Raw genomic sequence first — 21344 nt, forward strand, 5'->3', positions numbered from 1 at the left:
ATACAGTAAGGTTGTTTCATGAATATTCGTATAAAATTTAGAAATATAAGTAAACAAGTAAAATTAAATAGAAAATTTCACAAAATTATTCATTATTAATAAAAAGCTACTTGATAAAGAATTTAGATAAATAATTTTATGACAAATATCGTCAAAATTATTAAACAAAAGATAAATTAAATATTTCAAAATTACAACAAATTAAATATTTATTTGTTGTAAGGTAATATTTAATATTTATAAAAGTAGAACAATATTACGTAAAATATTTAACATAAAAAATGTTAGTAAAGTTTATTACTTGCAAGCCAGAAATAAATGTAAATGAGTGAAACGGGTAAATTCTTATTCACCAGTAGCTTAATAATCTTCTGCTTAACCACAGTAATTGCGGGTTATAGGAAAACTTGCTTCTCAGTACATATATCTCTTTATAAAGAGTGGTTCACGAAGAAAGTAAGTTTGTTTTTATCGTTTCTATATTAAGTACTGTTTACCTTTCTTAGATTCATATTTTCATTATATGTTGATGCGTTTCAAACCATTCCATTATCAAAACTTATTTCACTGGTAATTTTCAGTTTCTGTTAATCTTTATATAGCATTTAGTCAACGCCCCTCCATTTATTGGACGTTATGCTTTATCTGGCCTTCTTGTTGTTTAATTATTATTAATGGTTATACTTATCTTTTCATTTTATTTATCTATTTCTTGTTTTCAATAAACTGAGGTTCTTGAGAAAAACTAACCGCTTTACTGTTGATCCGTTCTGTCTTGATTACGTGATTGTTTAAAAGACTATACTGTCTTTTATAATTTAGCTTTATTTTCAATTATTTATATTTAAATACATCCTTCATCGTTTCTTATTCTCTTTTTCTTTCATTGTACATAAATACTTCCTGTTTAATTATTCATTTTTCTTCTTCATCTTCTTCCTTCCATATAGTTTTTGCAGTCTTTTTCATTATATCTCTAAGAGGAGATCGAATCTAAAAGGATCATCAAATGACGCTAAGCTTAGCCGGGATTCATGAAAACAAGAAACCAAAGCGGAAAGAGATATGCGCCTGGAGGTTGAAGGAGCATATACATCCGAATGTTTCTCAAAACCAAGAGGATAACAAACGCGTCGGGGCTCAGAAGGTGAAGCCCCTTGATAAGGTGGTCGAATAAGCAAAACGGCCCTGACCGGATATTTTTATAAAAAATCACAACGTTTACCCCTGAATTTGGGTTCCCAAGAATTACAGACTTTCATTTTACCGAAGGGCAGAAAACAGGGCAAATTCACTTACCAGAAGACAATCGCTAACGAAGCTTTTCCAAACCGAATTTTATATTAATTTTCTTCTATTATTTACACCAGTAGAATATGTTCTACTGAAAATTTTTTACATTCCTCATGAATCACTCTATAATGTACCATAAAAGAATTATAAAAATATACGTAAAAATCATTTAAAAATAATGAATATTTTAATGAAAATTAAATTAACCCATAAAATCTACCAAATTAAACTTTTCTTTAATTATTACGTATATCTTACAAAGACTACAACTTCCTACAGACGCGTACAATTTAATCCCCTTATTTTCAGAAAATCAAACCAAGGCTACTGGAATAAAAACTGCTGATTTTACCCGTCACTTCATCTATATTCTTTATCACTCTGAGTAAAATTGCACATACTTTCTTCACTACGCATTAATTCCCATACCGCATTATGTTTAATTTAGTTTAGTTAATCCTAGAAAAATAAGCTATATATAGATTCTTCTTTTAACCCTAAAGATAAAATAATGTAGATTTCCACATAATGCATTGATATTGTTTCTAAAATATTTCAATTTTATTTTTCTTTCATAATATGTTTTCTCATTCTATTAGTGAGGAAATTTATCTTAAAATAAAAATAGTGATTTATTTGTCATAAAATATTGAAAAATGTTTACCATGAAATATGTAAATAAAATAGTTGAAATAGTATGAATACTGTTTTATGTAAGTATGTACAATCTAAAATACATTTTTTCATTTAGTTTACAAATCGGAATATGTTTATTTTTGAAATAAGAATAATTTTTTTAAATCTTTGGATTAATCATTAGAAAAACGATATCACCTTTTAATTAAATTTTGATTTAAAATTTAAAATCAATATGAATAAATATGTTGTTTCATAGTTGCAACAGGTACGTTGGAGATGCAATCAAATTTACCATATGAAAAAGGATAGAAAATCCATCTGTAATTTTTAAATAATTGATCATCGTTGAAATAATAATAATTTATTTATTCGTTTTCATAAATTGAATACAAGTTAGTCACACAGTATGACACAAAAATACAATGATAATTAGATGTAAAATGTTGTCAAATACTTAATTAAGGTAGATTCAATAATTAATACAACAGTAAATAATAATAACAGAAATAATAATAAAGTAGTAAAAATGTCTATTATAATATATATATAAGTAATATAAAAATTGTTAGTAAAGTTTCTATCAATCAATTACCAGCAGTTTTGTGCAGTTAGTTGCACTAAAAATAATATCAATGTATAAGAAATTTACTATTTACACGATCCAAATTCATCTTAATTAGGTACCTAATATTGTAACATAAAGTTTTATAAATACTCCTACAACAGGTAAAAAAAAAATCTAGAAATTTTAATTTGATTGAAAACAACGAATCACCAAGAGATTAAAATGACTACACTTTTTGAATTACTTTTACAACTACAAACCATAAATCATATATATATATATGAAGGTAAAAATATTTTGTAAAGTTGTACTACTAAATTATTTTTTCTTTTAATAAAGCTATTACCTAATCCGTAATAAGAGTTTTGTTATAACATAAAAATAAGGAGAGAGCTAGCTAGGAAAATATTGTAAATGGTGTTTTACTTATTGCGGAGAGATATTTTAAAAGACTTTATTTGTTATATATATTTAAATAAAAAATTAAGTATTCTTGTGTTATCTTTACTATAATTTTTATTACCTAATCATTTTACAAATTTCAAAAAAAGTTTTCATTCCTTAAATTTCAACCCAAAAATCCTAAAAAACTAAAAATCTGTAATATTTTGTTTCAATGTACAATATCATTTCCTAACCTTTATAGCTTACCTTTCTTTAATATTAGAGTGTCAGGTAAAGTAGAAGGAAAAAATTGTGCAGTCAGGCAACGTTTTGAATATGTAAAACAAATTGTTAGGGATGTAGGATGTAGGGGGTATACCGAAATGAAACGACTAGCACTAGATATTGAATCTTGGAGAGCTGCATCAAACCAGTCAAATGACTGAAGACTAAAACAAAACTTTCTTTAGAACTACAAATTAGGTGATTTTATTTTTCTTAAGATTGCATTTAATGATTAAAGATCCTCACTGAACTGTCTTGTACCCATGTTTTTTTTTTTGTTTTTTTTTATATACTGAAATGAAACGACTAGCACTAGATAGTGAATCTTGGAGAGCTGCATCAAACCAGTCAAATGACTGAAGACTAAAACAAAACTTTCTTTAGAACTACAAATTAGGTGATTTTATTTTTCTTAAGATTGCATTTAATGATTAAAGAAAGATCCTCACTGAACTGTCTTGTACCCATGTTTTTTTTAAAACTAAAATGGTCTTAATATTTTTAAGCTACTAATCGCATATTTTATTCGACTATAGAATATCATAAAGAATATTTCAAATGCAAGAAATTTTATAAAGATAATTATATAGTTTTCAGGTTTATCTACATTTGTTTGATTGTTTGATTGTTAAATATTATACTTTTTTAAATAGGTTTTAATTTTTTTTATTTTTAGATATCTACACGGTCATATAAAGGTTGTATAGAATTCTATTCGATATTTATAAGTATAATTTGTATCAGATGTAATACAAGAAACAATACCAACTTAGTACACTGATTAATTATAAATATGTTTATTTAATTTTTAACTTCTAAAAAAAATATAGCTATTGTTAAAAACAGATAAAGTTTATTAAGAGATTCTAAGATGTGTGACAATTTCAATTGACGTTTATATATTATTAATTATGTAGGAGGGCTGGGATTCCAAAAGAAAACGTTAAACTTCCTTTGTTTAAATAAATAATGAAAGAAAACGGAAGGTAAAAGAGGCAGGGAATAGGACATCTTTTAGCGGATAAACTTTTAATGACAAATCAGAGAGACGAACAAACGTGTTGATAATGGCTATCTTGTTGTATTTCTACCGTTGCAGAAAGCCACTCATTCTGCTGAATTGTTAAGAGGGATAGATCTTACTTGCTTCCTACTTTTATTCGTACGATTCTCTTTTTCTCTCTCTCTATCTTTCTTTTGTGTCTCTTACAGTCTCTAAATATCTCTTTTCTCTAAAATTCATCATCTAAAGTACGTTTTATCAGTTCACCATTAAGCAATATCTTGTACTGCACTTTCTAGAATTAACTTATTCTATAAAATCTATATTATATAATATTTTCTTATAATTCATCATTCTAGATAATCGAAATTATTTCAAATTATTTTCATACATGTTTATACAGAAGAATAAAGAAAATTACAACTTAAAAATCGTGAAAAATATTAAATTAAATTAAAAAAAAAAAACACTAATTTTAAATACAGGTGGTTCAAAGAAACCGAAAATTTTAAAAATTAAATAACTTTAATGAAATTTTTTTTTAGAAAATGAATTTTATTTCATGTAATTGTACAAATGTTGCAATTTTAGGATACATACATTTTATTTTTTTTTTTAAAGATGACATCTTGCAGGTGACCTCCTCTTCTACGTAAACACTCACGAAGTCTCTTTGTTAAACTCTTTATGGTTTGACGTAACATCTCAACTGGAATTTCCGCAATTGCTTCTCGGATCTTTGCCTTCAGTTCTTCCGTTGTAGCAGGTCTACTATGGAACACTTTGCTTTTAAGGTGATCCCACAAAAAGTAATCGCAAGCTGAGAGATCAGGCGATCTGGGAGGCCATCCAATGTTACCATTTCGTGAAATGACACGTTGTCCAAACAATCGGGGTACAGCTGCCATAGATATTTGTGCAGTATGTGACGTTGCACCGTCTTGTTGAAACCAGGCTGCGTTAAGAATCGGTGGTAATCTCTTTTGTTGTTCCACAACAAAGGTTTCAAGCAAGGCTACGTAACGAGCCGATGTCACTGTAATCGCAAGACCGTTGTGATCCTCAAAAAAATAAGGGCCTTTAACACCGTAAGATGACATAGCACACCACACGGTCACTTTCTGGCTGTGCAACGGACGCTGGTGTAGCTGCGTAGGATTTTCTTGTTAACAAATCCACTGAGGTGGAAATGCGCTTCGCCTGACATCCACAGTTCGTGAAGAAACTTTTCGTTATCATTTATCTTCTGAAGCATTACATGACAGAATCGTGCTCGCACAACTGCATCGATCGGTTTCAGTTCCTAGACGATCTGCAACTTGTATGGATGGAATTGCAAGTCCTTCGCTAACATTCTTCGAACACTTGAACTATGCAATTGTAAAGATGCTGAGAGATGACGGATTTACCGATGTGGACTTCGTGTGACAGCATCTTGTAAAGCTTGAACATTCTGTGGTGTACGGACGGTTCGCTCACGTCCTGGAGGTTTCTTTTTCATTGCCGAACCGGTTTCCTCAAAATTAGATATCCATGTTTTAATTGCATGTGCTGATGGAACACGGTCGTGCCGTCCCAGATTAAAATGACGGTGAAATTCTCTACGCGCTCCCTCCACACTGTCATTGTTTTTGTAATACGCTTTGATAGCAAATGCACGTTGCGCACCGCTCCAAGGATCCATGACAACTAAATGGCAGGTTAGATTAGAGAGGCTGGGGCCACTTATCGAGTGGTACCAATCGCCCACGGCTACCAACACAACTTTCAAAATTTCCCGTTTCTTTGAATCACCCTGTATTTCAATCATAAAAAATTCTGGATTTGTAATTTAAAAAATATCATTTCTGATCTTTCAGCCATTCAAAAGCGGTTTTTGTTTCTATGTTTTTTTTTTATTAATAAAGGATTAACAGCACTGAACGTATAATTTACAAAAAATCTATGTAATTTGGCAATGAATGAGAAATTGAATACAGATTAAAAAAGGAAAATTTGAAAAAGTAAAGCATATTTAGAAATATAAATTTATAAATATAAAAATATATTCGTCAAAGTAAAACGTCAAAAAAAAAAAGAAGCATATAGATTGTAAATAAAAAAAAGATGAAATTTATAATTTTTTTACGTTACTATTATCATCGTATCAGAAGAACTGTTTAAACCATATTTATACAACATCAAAATGTTCTTTAGAATGGTTAAATCAAACAAAATTGAATCGAAAAAAAATTACGGAAAGGATTAAAATTGTATGAAGAACATGAAAACAAGTACAATGCAGATATATGTATACATCGCAGATATAAATATTCATCACAGTTTACAGGGTAGATAAAAAAATATTACAAAAAAATTAGCGATGTCAAATGCGTTCTTTGTTACATGAGTTTTGACTAAAATAAAGGTTTTAAAAGCAGAATGTAAATAGAAAAAAACAAACCTGGAAAATATGTTTTATAAAAATACTTTTCTAATATTTTCTTACTTAAAATAGGGAAAATTAAAGAGAGGTAAAATTGGAGGTATCGTTTATCGTAAAACATTTAAATAAATTTTAATAAAAAATTTCTCATACTGGATAAAAAATAAATCAAAATTTTTAAACTTAACATATTGAACCAATATCGAACTACAACTTAGGTCTATTACACAAAACCTATTCGTATATTATTAATCATGAAATTCTAAAATATTCAGCTTATAATTCGTATATATTAATAATGTTAAACAAAAAAAAAAAATTATGATATTTGGATAGACAATTCTTCAGTAATTTTTTTTTTTTGTCTTCAGTCATTTGACTGGTTTGATGCAGCTCTCCAAGATTCCCTATCTAGTGCTAGTCGTTTCATTTCAGTATACCCTCTACATCCTACATCCCCAACAATTTGTTTTACATACTCCAAACGTGGCCTGCCTACACAATTTTTCCCTTCTACCTGTCCTTCCAATATTAAAGCGACTATTCCAGGATGCCTTAGTATGTGGCCTATAATTCTGTCTCTTCTTTTAACTATATTTTTCCAAATGCTTCTTTCTTCATCTATTTGCCGCAATACCTCTTCATTTGTCACTTTATCCACCCGTCTGATTTTTAACATTCACCTATAGCAGCGCATTTCAAAAGCTTCTAATCTTTTCTTCTCAGATACTCCGATCGTCCAAGTTTCACTTCCATATAAAGCGACACTCCAAACATACACTTTCAAAAATCTTTTCCTGACATTTAAATTAATTTTTGATGTAAACAAATTATATTTCTTACTGAAGGCTCGTTTAGCTTGTGCTATTCGGCATTTTATATCGCTCCTGCTTCGTCCATCTTTAGTAATTTTACTTCCCAAATAACAAAATTCTTCTACCTCCATAATCTTTTCTCCTCCTATTTTCACATTCAGCGGTCCATCTTTGTTATTTCTACTGCATTTCATTACTTTTGTTTTGTTCTTGTTTATTTTCATGCGATAGTTCTTGCGTAGGACTTCATCTATGCCGTTCGTTGTTTCTTCTAAATCCTTTTTACTCTGGGCTAGAATTACTATATCATCAGCAAATCGTAGCATCTTTATCTTTTCACCTTGTACTGTTACTCCGAATCTAAATTGTTCTTTAACATCATTAACTGCTAGTTCCATGTAAAGATTAAAAAGTAACGGAGATAGGGAACATCCTTGTCGGACTCCCTTTCTTATTACGGCTTCTTTCTTATGTTCTTCAATTGTTATTGTTGCTGTTTGGTTCCTGTACATGTTAGCAATTGTTCTTCTATCTCTGTATTTGAACCCTAATTTTTTTTTAATTAATTGGATCATTTTATTCCAATCTACGTTATCGAAAGCCTTTTCTAGGTCTATAAACGCCAAGTATGTTGGTTTGTTTTTCTTTCAGTAATTAGCATGTAATATAATGAAGGAAGATGCATACTGATCCTATTCTATTATATAATCATGAAAGCAGATTACTCTGGCAATTGGTAACGTTAATTGGTATCAAGAAATTAACTATCTATCCAGTAAATTTTGTCTCAAAAAATTTTTTTTTAATAAACCTCTATATTATTCCTGATATATCAGGAATTATTTCTTATTTCAAGAATAGACTTAATAATATATTATTATTACGTTTGATAAATTGAAAATGAGGACACAGGTGTTTTCTTATTTATTCCATCATTATAATTCTGTTTTAATAGTAATTTCATATTTTGAACTACTTCCTCTTTCATAATAACATTATAAAGTCGGGAAGTTAGTTTTTTATTCAAGTTTATTTTTATTTCGTTTCAAAAACAGGGCGTAATGTAGAAGAAAAATTAATTAAAATACAAAAATTTCAATCAAAACATAATAATTGGAATTTTGTTTGTAATTAAAAATGTGCATTAACAAAATACACCGATAATATATTCCATAAGATATATATTAAATAATTTGGTAAAACAATTAAATAACAACAAACACAATTTATTAATAACTTCCCTTAAGGGATACCAGTAACGGATATTTTTATTGCTCCATGCTAAAATTATCATTTTAACGTCAATTAGTGTAACATATATTATTAACGTGAAATAATTACAATTTATAATTAATATTAAAATTAGAAACAACAAAAATATCTCTATCTTTATTTCTTTAATTTAATTTAATTTACTGTATTATTTTTTTCTTCAAATTAATACAGAACTATAAATGTTTTTCTTTTTTTAAATTATCAAATATCTATTACTATCGAAAGTGTGATGTTATTATTTGTAGGTTTTTTAAAATTATTATAAAACGTACAAAATATTCGATTTAATAAAAAGTAAATAAGTACATCTAAAACTGAATTAAATTTCCCTGGATAGTTTTTTATTTTTTATCTTTAAATGAATTTTTTTAATATACAAATTCCATAATGCGTTAATAGGAAGTTCAATATTTTTTTTTTTAAAAGGAGTCGTAACCGTTAAGGAATCAAAAAATTCTTTTTTGGAACTTCATCTCAGTTTATTTTTGAATATTTACTGTCATTTGATATAAGATTCATAACTGTATGTTAACAAATATTTTTTTAAAGATTTTTTTTAAATTGCGTCAAAGCTGTTTTACAAACAATGATGCCCAAAATTGCCAGTAAAACTGGCAAACTAGCAGTTTTTAATCGCAAAACTTCTCTCCTATAAAACCAATACAGCTTTTCAAGTTATAAAGCCAATATTTCAAAATTTATCTGATGATTTGCTGAAAAAATGTCTCTATGACCAGACGCAGAACTAAAAGTCTCTCGACCACATAATTTGGGACCGGTTGATAAAAAATATTTTTGTGGGAAAGAAGACATTTGAGTTGGTAGTACATGATGCAGTATTAACATTTAATAATTGTAACTTTAGCAAGGGTGAAAAGATTGCAGTATCTTGAATGCGTTTATTAATACCGTAAATATTTTAAAACAGATTCACGCGAAACAGGTAACCGAGTAGGAAAAACTAGTTCAAGAAATGTAGAAATAGGCAAGACAGACAAGCAGCAATAAAAAACTAAAGCTAGAAGATTAGGAAGATTCATTTATGACCCACATTATGAAGCGGGCAATTTTAAAACAGGTAACTTAAAAGAACTAGTTTATGTAATTTTTAAATCCCGTTTTCCAAAAGTTACATTTTTCTATATTTATGACCCACCTTAGGAACCACTGAAGATAACTTTAATTATTTTGTCATTATTCTATACGTATTTAAATACATCTAAAATTATGAAAATATATGATCAATTATCCGTTAAAAAAATAATAATTTTAAAAAAATTGAAAAAGGTTTTTTAAATTATTACAATTAACAATTTACATTTCATTAGAGAAGTAATTTACAGTTATAATTCTACATGTATCTAATTTACATAGAATACCAAGTATCCATAAAACATTTAAAGCCTGAAGCATTAACTTCAGCCTGAGAAGATAACGGGTCTTCAATATAGCTAAAATTAACATAGCAATGGATAGGTGGTTGGTTACGACTGGCCTTTGGTAACTCAAAAAAAAGGTGAACGATTTATGTTTTATGTTATAAGCGTTTATCAAAAATTTTGATATTATTTCATTATATTAACATAAAAAATTATTTTCAAAGCAGTACATTTTTTTAAATATATTTTTTTATTAATAAATGAAATATATTACAGGTTATATATTTTTTTTCTTAATAAAAATGTTGAAATATGTTCAATTTGTGAACAATAAGCAATGCCGAGGCGTAGTGAGATGAGGATGATTTATATGATATGTACATGAGGAGTACTCTTGTTCAAAATCAGCCCAATCATTCCTGAGATAATAGGGTTAGTTGAATCTAGAATCCCAACCACCAAGATACACTGGTATCCACTAAACTCCTTGTGTTAATCTAGTTTTAAAATTTAATAATAATTTAAAAAATTTATGGTATGATTAAAATTTTAGTTGCAAATCTGATTAGACTGTTTGTCTAACTTGTAATATAAGAGTATAATTATTTTATATATATATATATAATACGTATATACACTAGTCGTTCAGAGCTCGCTTTGGTCCGCCGACGCTTTCGGTATCCTCATAGCTGTGAGAATATTAAATATTTTACAAATATTCATTATAGGAGAATATAATGTGGTGCTATAGAAGAATGTTAAAAATCAGATGGGTGGATAAAGTGACAAATGAAGAGGTATTGCGGCAAATAGATAAAGAAAGAAGCATTTGGAAAAATATAGTTAAAAGAAGAGACAGACTTATAAACCACATACTAAGGCATCCTGGAATAGTTGCTTTGATATTGGAAGGACAGGTAGAAGGAAAAAATTGTGCAGGCAGGCCACGTTTGGAATATGTAAAACAAATTGTTAGGGATGTAGGATGTAGACGGTATACTGAAATGAAACGACTAGCACTAGATAAGGAATCTTGGAGAGCTGCATCAAACCAGTCAAATGACTGAAGACAAAAAAAAATTCATTATAGAAAAAATCAGATGTGGGCACCACATGACATTTTTGTACACCTATTAAATTACATATACACATTTTTTTTTTTTTAAATAGAAAGTACATAAAATCTTATTTCATTTTGATAATGACTTATGGTATTTTTTATTTTTTTAATTATTATTAATTTTTTTAAATTAATATTTATCGTAAAAATTTGTTTACAATCAGACGTTAATAATTATTAATAAATCAATATATTTAAATTAAAACAAAATTTTAAATGTATATGAATTCTGATTCAAATCGATGTGCCTTCCCATTGTAAAAACCAAATATTTCATTAATTAAAATTTCATTTGGGTATAACTCTGAAAACAATGAAAATAAGTACCACTTATTAGCTTTGAAAAGCTCTCAATGAGTGCTTATTACTGCAGTTAAGAAAAAGTCCAAAATCCAAATTTTTGAAAATGTTGGTTTTTTTGGACACTTTTGGTTAATTGGATTGCAATCAAAAAATAGGTGCAGTCCTAAATAAAAGTTAGTTACAACAGTTAAAAGTTAATTACAGTCAGTTACAACAGTCCTAAATAAAAAATTTCAATATCCTACGGCTAATCGTTTTTAAGTTATGCGAGATATATACGTACGTACAAACATACATACATATGTACGTATAGACGTCACGCTGAAACTAGTCAAAATTGATTCACAGTTGGTCAAAATGGATATTTCCGTTGAAATCAGAAAACGGAAGTTTTTCGCTATCACAATGCTTCCTTTACTTCGTACAAGGAAGTAAAAAGCGTCATTTTACTTTATTTCTGTATCATGGTACAGAAGATTAATGAAGTAAAATGATTCATTTTTGTTTATTTAATGAATAATTTTAATATCTTAATCCCCAGTGGGGTTAGGGTCTCGATTAATAGCTCACAATCTTTCTTGAAAATTTGAAAGCAATCGGTCGGTTGGTTCTCGCGTGATGCTGTTGCTAACAAACAAACAAGCAAAGACAAACTTTTGCATTCGTATATATATATACTAGCATCCTCATCGCAGCTTAGCTCGCGCTATATGATTATATGCGTATCCCCATCGCGATTAGGAGATCTTTAGCAGGTTACTACTAACCCCTGGAGCCTCCTGTGTTCATTAAACTTGCGATTGTGATGATAATAATAATGATAAATAAAACTAAAGCCTGTTAAATTTAAAGAAATCGTAATTTTTTCAGAGCAACAGTTTAGTAAAGGATTCACTAACTGGGTTTTACAATTCCCGTCGCGGTTTCATTCGCGAAATACATAATCAAAACTACAAATATAAATTACAATCACAATGTATGAATCACATATCTTTATGAATCACATAAATACTGATTCAACAGCAGTAGTAAAAAATATAAAAAACTATTTTTTTTCTTCCTTAAAATACTAAAATTCAAAAAAATCCGAAAATTAATGTTAGAGTATTTACAAGCTCAAATCGGGTGAATATCTCATTTAATATATTCCGAAATGGAAAAAATTGGCAATCATTTTTGGAAATTTTTTTACCTTTCTTTACCTCTTTCACGGTTGAATTTCAGAAAATCTAGAAATATGTTTTTAGATATTTCACATGATTATATTTTTGTAAATATGGGTACACTTAGCAAATAAAACGCTGTCAATATTAAAAAATATACTTCTCATAAGAATCACTGAGTAATAATTAATGCTGAGTAGAGTCACTGAGTAAGAAACACAGAATCACCGAGTAGAAAAAGTTTATGCTGACAGAATAAGGTAGTAACTAGTGTAGATGTGCTGAGGACGGCATATTAATGGTAGAAACAAACAATTTCTCTTTATAAGTTTAAATTAATTTATAAATGTTTTGTTTGAAAATACTTGAATAATATCAAAATTATTTCAAGCTACGTAACAATTCATTATAATATAATTAATTATAACAATGAACAATTAAAAAACATACACTTCCAAGACCTTGTAATTTTATAATGTTAATTAACGTTATGTTGAAAAAGGTTTCATCAAAATATTTTCATCCACAAAGAATTATACAAATCAGCGTGTTAGGAAAGACGAGGGTAGAACATTTATAAAAAAATGGACTTACGGTTCGAATTAATAATTGCTGTTCTGTTATTTTGTGTCAATTAACAAAAATATTTTTACTCATTCCCGAAACAGCAGGCTGATACAAAATTTTTTCATGATAATCTTTTAACATATGAAAAGTGACAAACATTTTTCTTGTCTTTTTCCTTTTGAAAATGTTTGATGGGAATCATCGGAATTTGAACCCAGAATCTTTCAAATGAAAGATGGAAATATCACCATTCTACCACGGATAACAGTTACACATGATGATTCACGAAAAATGTACAAAGTTTCAAGACATGTTCTACTACTGAAAATAAAGAAGAAAGTTCAAATATACTTAGGTTCGAAAGTATGTGAGTATCCGCTGATGAAAGATTTTCCCATGACTTTTTCGCCTTTGGTAAAATTAAGCCGGACTTATAATTTTTGGGTAAAATTAAAAAAAAAAAAACTAATTAAGAGATAAACTTAATAGTTATACACAAAATTTGATCTAAAAACTCACAACAATAAAATAGGTCCCAGAACTGTATTTTTGCTAGTTTTTGAGAAATTTGGAGTGAAACATAAAACAATGAGATAGAAAACACCATTTTTTGTTTGGTGTAAAATGAGCTTGTTAAATGTGTAATAAACACTTATTACTTTTAAACAAAACTTGCAGGGAATTTTATTTTCAGTAAAATGGTATTAATAAAACCCACAGAAATTAAATATAAACTTATTTTGATATAATTTTTTATTTAATCTACTTCAAACTATTAATTTTTCCCTCAATTTAAACTCCAAGAATTACAACAATCTTGCCTTATTTTTACCAAAGACGAAGAAATCAGAGAGAATTTTTTTTCAGCCGACACTAGATAACGAAGAGTTTCCGGGCCTATGTTTACAGTAACGTTTATCTTTATTTTCACTAATATAGAACAATGTAGAACATGTTCTGAATTCTTCATAAATCACCTGTATAATAATGTAGTATTCAAGATAAAACAAACTTGAAAACTATGTTAAAATCATATTGATATACTTAAGAGATTCAAACTGATATCTGAACTGGTTTTTGTACGAGTATCTATAAAAAAAAACAATAAAATTCATTAATAGCTTATATTTTATAAACGGTCACACTTTATAAACATTATTTTATAATTAAATACTGTTTTTCAGGAAAAAAACTTATCAAATTAAATTATATAAAATCATTACAACGATTAGGAATTTTTACTTTTTAATCCAGAAAATCTTAGCTTTCAATGTATCTGCTACAGGTTTTTTTAATTTTTTTATTTTATAAAAATTCATTTTCAAAAGTTTTTACTACTTTTCAGCCTAGTTCTTAAATACTAATACACATAATCGAAATTAACTGGCAGGTGAATAAATGAAATTCATCAGTTTAAAAGCTTATACATATGTAAAAGGTAATATATTTACATTTATAATATTTTGTTAATATAAGGAATAAATAACTTTATGAAAGAAAATAATAAAAGATTATTTGATTTTATTTCACTTAAATTTTTTTGTTAATCTTTAATAAAATCAATTGAATATATTTTGTTTCTGATAATAAAATACAATAATTTCAAAATGTACTTAGTATTCCAATGTTATAAATATAAGCGTTTTATTCTTTACATCAAATTTTCTATCAAAACAACCAAGTATACTGTACTTTTGTACTTTTACTAGTAAGACTTCATAAAATTTTTATGTAGTATATTTTAGGGCTTTATTTCTCTGTCTATATATATATATATATATATATATATTTCGTTTTCTTTTATGAAACTATAAATCCTATTTCGATAAAATTTTCGAAAGATAAATCGATAAAGGTAGTGTGGAAAAAGAACGATTGTAAAAGTTGTTTATGGTGTGAGTAAGAATAAGCCGGTAAAGGCCACGAAAGGGTTCTTAGTAAGACCGGATGTAAGGGAAGGAAAATATAAAGAAATAAAATGAGAACGATGACTAAGGAGAACTTTTTTGAAAATAGGAATCTAAATATCAATCCCTTATATTTTCCTTTCTTTGATGTAAGATTTATTTTATTTTATTCTTTAAAAAAAAAAAAAAAAAAATAACATAAATAAATATTAAAAAAAATATTTTGTTTAAAATATAGCTAATTTCCAACGCCGTATTGAAGATTGCCTTGATATTATTTCACGGATGGTAAATGTGTTATCGTTGCAAAAAAAAAAAACGTACCGTCACCAGTAATATAATACTAAAATGAAAGTGTTCTTTTTTCTTAAAAGAAATCAAACAAATATTCATCGTAATCTTTTAAAATAAAGTTCAATTTATTCTTTTCATTGCTGTTTTATTCCAGGTTTAATCAAAGACATATTAACAAGATTATAGGCTAAGATAAAAAAAACTTCATTTACACACTAACATAGAAAATATAAATGAAGAAAGATTAACTTCTTAATATTACTTCATTTCCTTCATGCTGAAAATTTTAAATCTGTTAAAATCAAACACAAAAAATAAAAATAATTATAAATAAATTAGAAGATAAAATTACGTTGAAACAATTTTTACAAAAACTGTATTTAAAATCTAACCCTAGGTGGCTATTCGATTTTTAGACAACTAGTATCAGGCACTGAGAAAAAAGCGTATATATATATATATATATATATATATACACAAGAGGTCCGAAAATAAAGTAATGAGACTAGTTTTTTGCAGCCAAAGTGGCAACACTGTAAAGTTACCACTAAAAAAAAATGGTTAAATAAACAACTGATTAATACCAGGTATTAATATTTTAGTCAAAATATTATATAAGTATCACAAAAATGGGTGATACTAATTATGAGCAAAGTTGAGCAATCAAGTTTTATGTTAAACTCGATAAGAATGCTACTGAAACCTTTTCAAAATTGAAAAGGGCGTATGGAGAGGACGGTCTGTCACGAGTTCAAGTTTTTAGGTGGTTTAAAGCATTTTCAGATGGGCGGGCATCAGTTTCGGACGATCCACGCTCTGGAGGACCGTTAACGACAATACTGAGCGAATCCAAGACTTAGCACGATACGACTGAGGAATAACTGTTAGAATGATAGAAGAAAAATTGAATTTGAACCGTACCACAATTCATAAAATTTTGACAAACGAATTGGATATGAAAATATATTTGTGTAAAACTGGTCCCAAAAATATCACTGCTGAAAAGAAAAACATGATGGATGTGTGCGGCGATCTTCTAGGGCGAGTTTAAACTAATCCTGATTTTCTAATAAATGTTATTACTGATCATGAATCTTGGATACTTGCGTAAGACTCAAAAACAAAATGCCAGAGCAAGGAGTGGCACACTTCAAACACACCACGTCCCGAAAAAGCAAACATGAGCAAATAAAAAATCAAAACCACGCTAATTTGTTTTTGGGATAATAATGGCAATTATGTTCCATAAGGAGTTTTTGCCTATAGTACAGACTTTAAATCAATATATTTACCGAGAAATTCTTGAAAGACTACAGAAAAGAGTTGCCCGTGTGAGACCAGCAATCAAAGACAACTGCATCATGACAATGCACCTTGTCACACTGCACTCTCAATTAATGAGTTTTTGGCATAGAAAAACATTCCTGTAGATCCTCAATTAACTTATTCACCTGACTTGAGTCCCTGCGAAATTTTCCTGTTCCCGAATTTAATAAAACACCTCATAGGATACTATTTTGGAACAGCAGAAAACATTTTTAAAAAAATGTAACAGACCATCTGAAGGATATTTCGGTTTCTGAGTTCCAACACTGATATGAAGAGGGGGAAAACCGTTTGAAGCGTTGCGTGGCTTCTAAAGGGAAGTATTTATAAGGTGATAGAGTCCATGTATAACTGTAAATAAAAGGTTTTTCTGAGCCAGTCTCGTTACTTTATTTATAGACCTCGTAGTATATATATATACATATATATATACTATTACTGTTAGTATATATATTATTATTTTCAACATCACCCCCAAGGAGGGTGAAATTGAAAATTAAATTTATTCATTAAGGAAAATAGAGATTAATCCTTTTACTTCATTATAATATTTCTGCCTCCATGACACAGAAATAAGTTATGAATTTTCGTCGTCAAAGGCGTTTGTACTTTACTTAGCTATTATTGTATTTTTTAATTTAGTTTATTTTTCAGGTTTCTACAGGGCTCGTTATTTATCAGTATTATTCTCACCAACATGAGAATAAGGAACAGTGCGGGAATTCAGGAGGTAGAGTTCTCCGGGTAGACGGAAATGGCTACCGAAGCGAGCTCTGCGGATGTCCAAGGCACCGTCCCTCTGTAACACGGGGATGGTGACGATACCAGATCTGCTGCCCTGGGGTAAGTCCCGTGGCTTCGGGAGGCCCTGAAGAGCCTCTGAGTAGGCTCCGGGATTCAGCTGGGCTGACCTTGCCCTGAGGATCCAGGTTCTGACTAGTCAGGCCGGCCAGTGTATGTGTGTTTATATTACAAAAGACAATTTTGGTTTCGTATGTGCCCTAATAACTGAAAAACTACTTAACAGATTTCGCTGAAAATGACAATGCGTCCAAAACAACAAAATATTTGTCCCATAATAACTATCTGAGAAAGTCGTTTATTGACGTAGACAACGATCGATATCGACAATAATAATCGACATGGACGACGTCAAACGATATATAAAATGACATTAAATTTACTAAAAGAAGTTTAAGACTATTTATTTATACGGTTTTTTATGATTTATATAGTAGCGAGATTGGTGAGGTTTGAACTGTGGTAAACATCCCAGGAGTCATGAGAAGAAAGAAAGAAAATTAATAACGAACTAATATCATTCAAATTCAAATTATTTTTATTTGTTATTTTTTAAAACTCATGAACTATTGATTTCATTTATCAAGAAGTTGATGGTTGATTCATAATATATTTTCCAGATTGTAGTTAGAAATTTAACTGAAAGCTTATATGTAGCACATTATCCCTATGCTAACCATGTAGTTTTGTTATGATAAAATTTTTTTTATATGAAAAAAAGTTCTAAAAACTACATAACTTCTTATTTTAAAATTCAGAGAGAGAAAATTAATTTCGCAATCATATTATAATAATAGATAACAAAAAGCGAATGAGGGTGGAAAAAATAAATAAGGGGCGAAAGGTAGAACTTTGGTACTAGCTTCAACTTTATATGGAATAAAAATTTAAAAAATCTTTTTAATATTTTGGCCAAATCAAGATAACTTATTTCTAAAAAACTTTTCACCCTTTGTTTATTTATTAAATTTTAGTTTATACTGTAGGGTTAGTTTTAAAATATCAGGTAGTCTTTTGAGAAAATAAAACTTCATCCACTCCAACAAATCTTTTAAAGGAACTAACATACACTAATTCAGAGCGCGCATAATGTCTAGATTCGAATTTCTTTATGTATTAATTATTGTAGTCTTAAATAAAAATGATACATTCAAACCGATGGAAATATAAACTGATTTGTATTAAGCAATTAACGTAAAAATTTTTTTTTTATCACAAAGAAAAAAAAATTTGTATAGCATAAAAAGAATTTTGCTAGGAAAGATGTTTAAGCTGCATGTTATATGAGTTCTTTCCAACAAAATAGAAAAAAGTTTGTATCCATTAAAAATAAAGATTGGTATAATTATTATAGTTATACAAAGTTAAATGTCCATCTGCATGAATGTAATTTTATTACATGATTACGTATAAGATGTGTAGATAAGAAATGCGTCTAATAATCAAGGAATGTTGGTGTGATTTAAATAATTCTATTCGCACTTTTCGTTAAACTTAGAAGAAAAAAAATATATGTATATATATATATATATATATATATATTTAATAACAAAATATTTTATAAATTGATTAAAATAATTGCATAACCGGTAAGCAGTTTGACTTGAACGTATACTTCATATAATAAATTATTTTTCGTGAAATTCTCAGAATAATAAACTAGCATATTCTTCCCGTTGACTGAAAAGAAAACTTGCTACATATAACAAATAAACTTATAAAAATATTTGAATTAATTTTTTATTAATTATTAATTTTCCACGAATCAATAAAAGGAAGTTCTAAATGTTTAAAATACAATCTACTTAAATGAAACCTTTTTAAATTTTACTACAAGTTTACAAAGTGAACTTTTTGATAATTTATTAAAATTAAAACACTTTTCAGATGACAAAAGGAAAAAGAATTATCAATAAAACATTTTAACTAAAGGTTTTGGGAACAAAAAATAAACATAAATTAAATAAAAAAACATAAATTAGTTAGAAAATCAATTTTTTTTGTATTATTTACAATCGGTATCTCATAGGGGGATCAAAAGTAAATTTGATAATCACGTGAAGAAAGGTCCCCGACGAAACCCTCATTAAAGTACACAAAGGTTCAACACCTCATATATATATATAAAAAGGGCCTAAGTAAAATCACAGGTAGAAAAAAAAATTAAAAAAATATCAACACTAATATATGAAAACAACACTACAGTTAAAAAAAATATTCGTCGGTAAACAGAAATATTTCTACCCCTAACAAGCCACAGATCCTCTGTTATGGTCCTTACCAATTTATTTTGAAATCTGAATTACTTCAAAATTGCTGTTACTCGTCGTACCCCAAAGCTGGATCTCATACGTGAAGATACTTTAAGGATGACTCTATAAATCATCAGTTTATTAGAAAATAATAAGTCTCTACCCTGCAATCAGTTTATTTCCCTATATTTGATGTTAAGCTGTTTCTACATTTCTATCACATGACCCTTCCACTTCAAGTGACAATACAAATGTAGGCCAAGATACCGTATCCAATCCATATGATCCTGATGTGTGTGGTACCCTATTCAGATGGACCTGTGGACAATCACTGCCTCACATCTTAAATTTCACATGACTCGATTTGATCTGATTTTCAGATCAATCATTTTCCATTTGTCAGCCAAGCGCCGGTCTCATCTAACTGTAGTTTAACAGAAGCTTAATTCGGATCTTCATCGACTTGGATTGTCGTGTCGTCTGCAAATGATGCGACGGTGATGTAATCCGGAGGAGGAACATCTGATGTGGAAATCGAATACAGACAGAACAGAACCCAGAACAGGGCTCTGAGGAACTCCCAACTTCGTTTCGAAGAACCCAGATAATTCCTGTTTGAAATTAACCTGAGAAAAGCGCCCATCAGAGTAAGTTAAATGGTTGAGGGAGGCTCTGTTTATCTTATAGAGCAAACTAGGCATCAGAACTTATCAAAGGCCTGCTGAACATTCAAAAATGCTGCAGAGCCGTACTTCTTTTCCTACAAGTATCTGCTTGTGATGATAACAGCTCTACGGATCTGCTCAATAGTCTGTTGAACCGTATTTTTATCCCTTTATTTTAATGATATATATTTTTAGCATCCTTTGCATTTTAAAAACCAATTAAAATTTTATCAAGCTAATAAAAACGGTTTTTTAATTTTTTATAAATAACTCAATTTAGTTTTTTTTAATGGTTCTCCCTGTCCCGTAAAAATGGCACTTTTCTGAATTACACTATACTAAGATTGATTATAAAATATCTTTTAAGAAACAAATGATTGAAGCAAATCTTATTAACTTAAATGTAAAAATAAATATCAATAATTCAATACATTTCATTCTATTAAATCCGTCAATCATTAAATGAAAATATCCTTAAAAAAATTATCAACAAAAACAACGTAACAAATTTAAGTTACAAAAAGGTTTTTAGAAACTTTTACATCTGTTTTTTTTTTAATTTTAAATATAGGCTTCAGTAAATAGTAACTGTGCGTGTTCAGTGACACTTTAGAGAACCAAGACCGAAAATATACGTTTAGCCATAAAAAGAATCTACTAAAATGCTTAGAGATGAAATGTAACACGCAAAAGCAATTCTTAAATACAGGAAAGTGTTAAATGTACGTGACAAACATTGCCTTACATAAAACAAAAGTTGACATCTCATAGTATTCTAAATTACAGTACTTTTTCTTTGCTTATATATTTTATTTAGTCCTATATCTTTTCTAGGAGCTAATTTAAGGGTGGATTGTAGTGCGTGCTACATATCATGTAAGAA

Source organism: Lycorma delicatula, chromosome 9, assembly GCF_047948215.1.
Source record: "Lycorma delicatula isolate Av1 chromosome 9, ASM4794821v1, whole genome shotgun sequence".
Taxonomy (NCBI): Eukaryota; Metazoa; Arthropoda; class Insecta; order Hemiptera; family Fulgoridae; genus Lycorma; species Lycorma delicatula.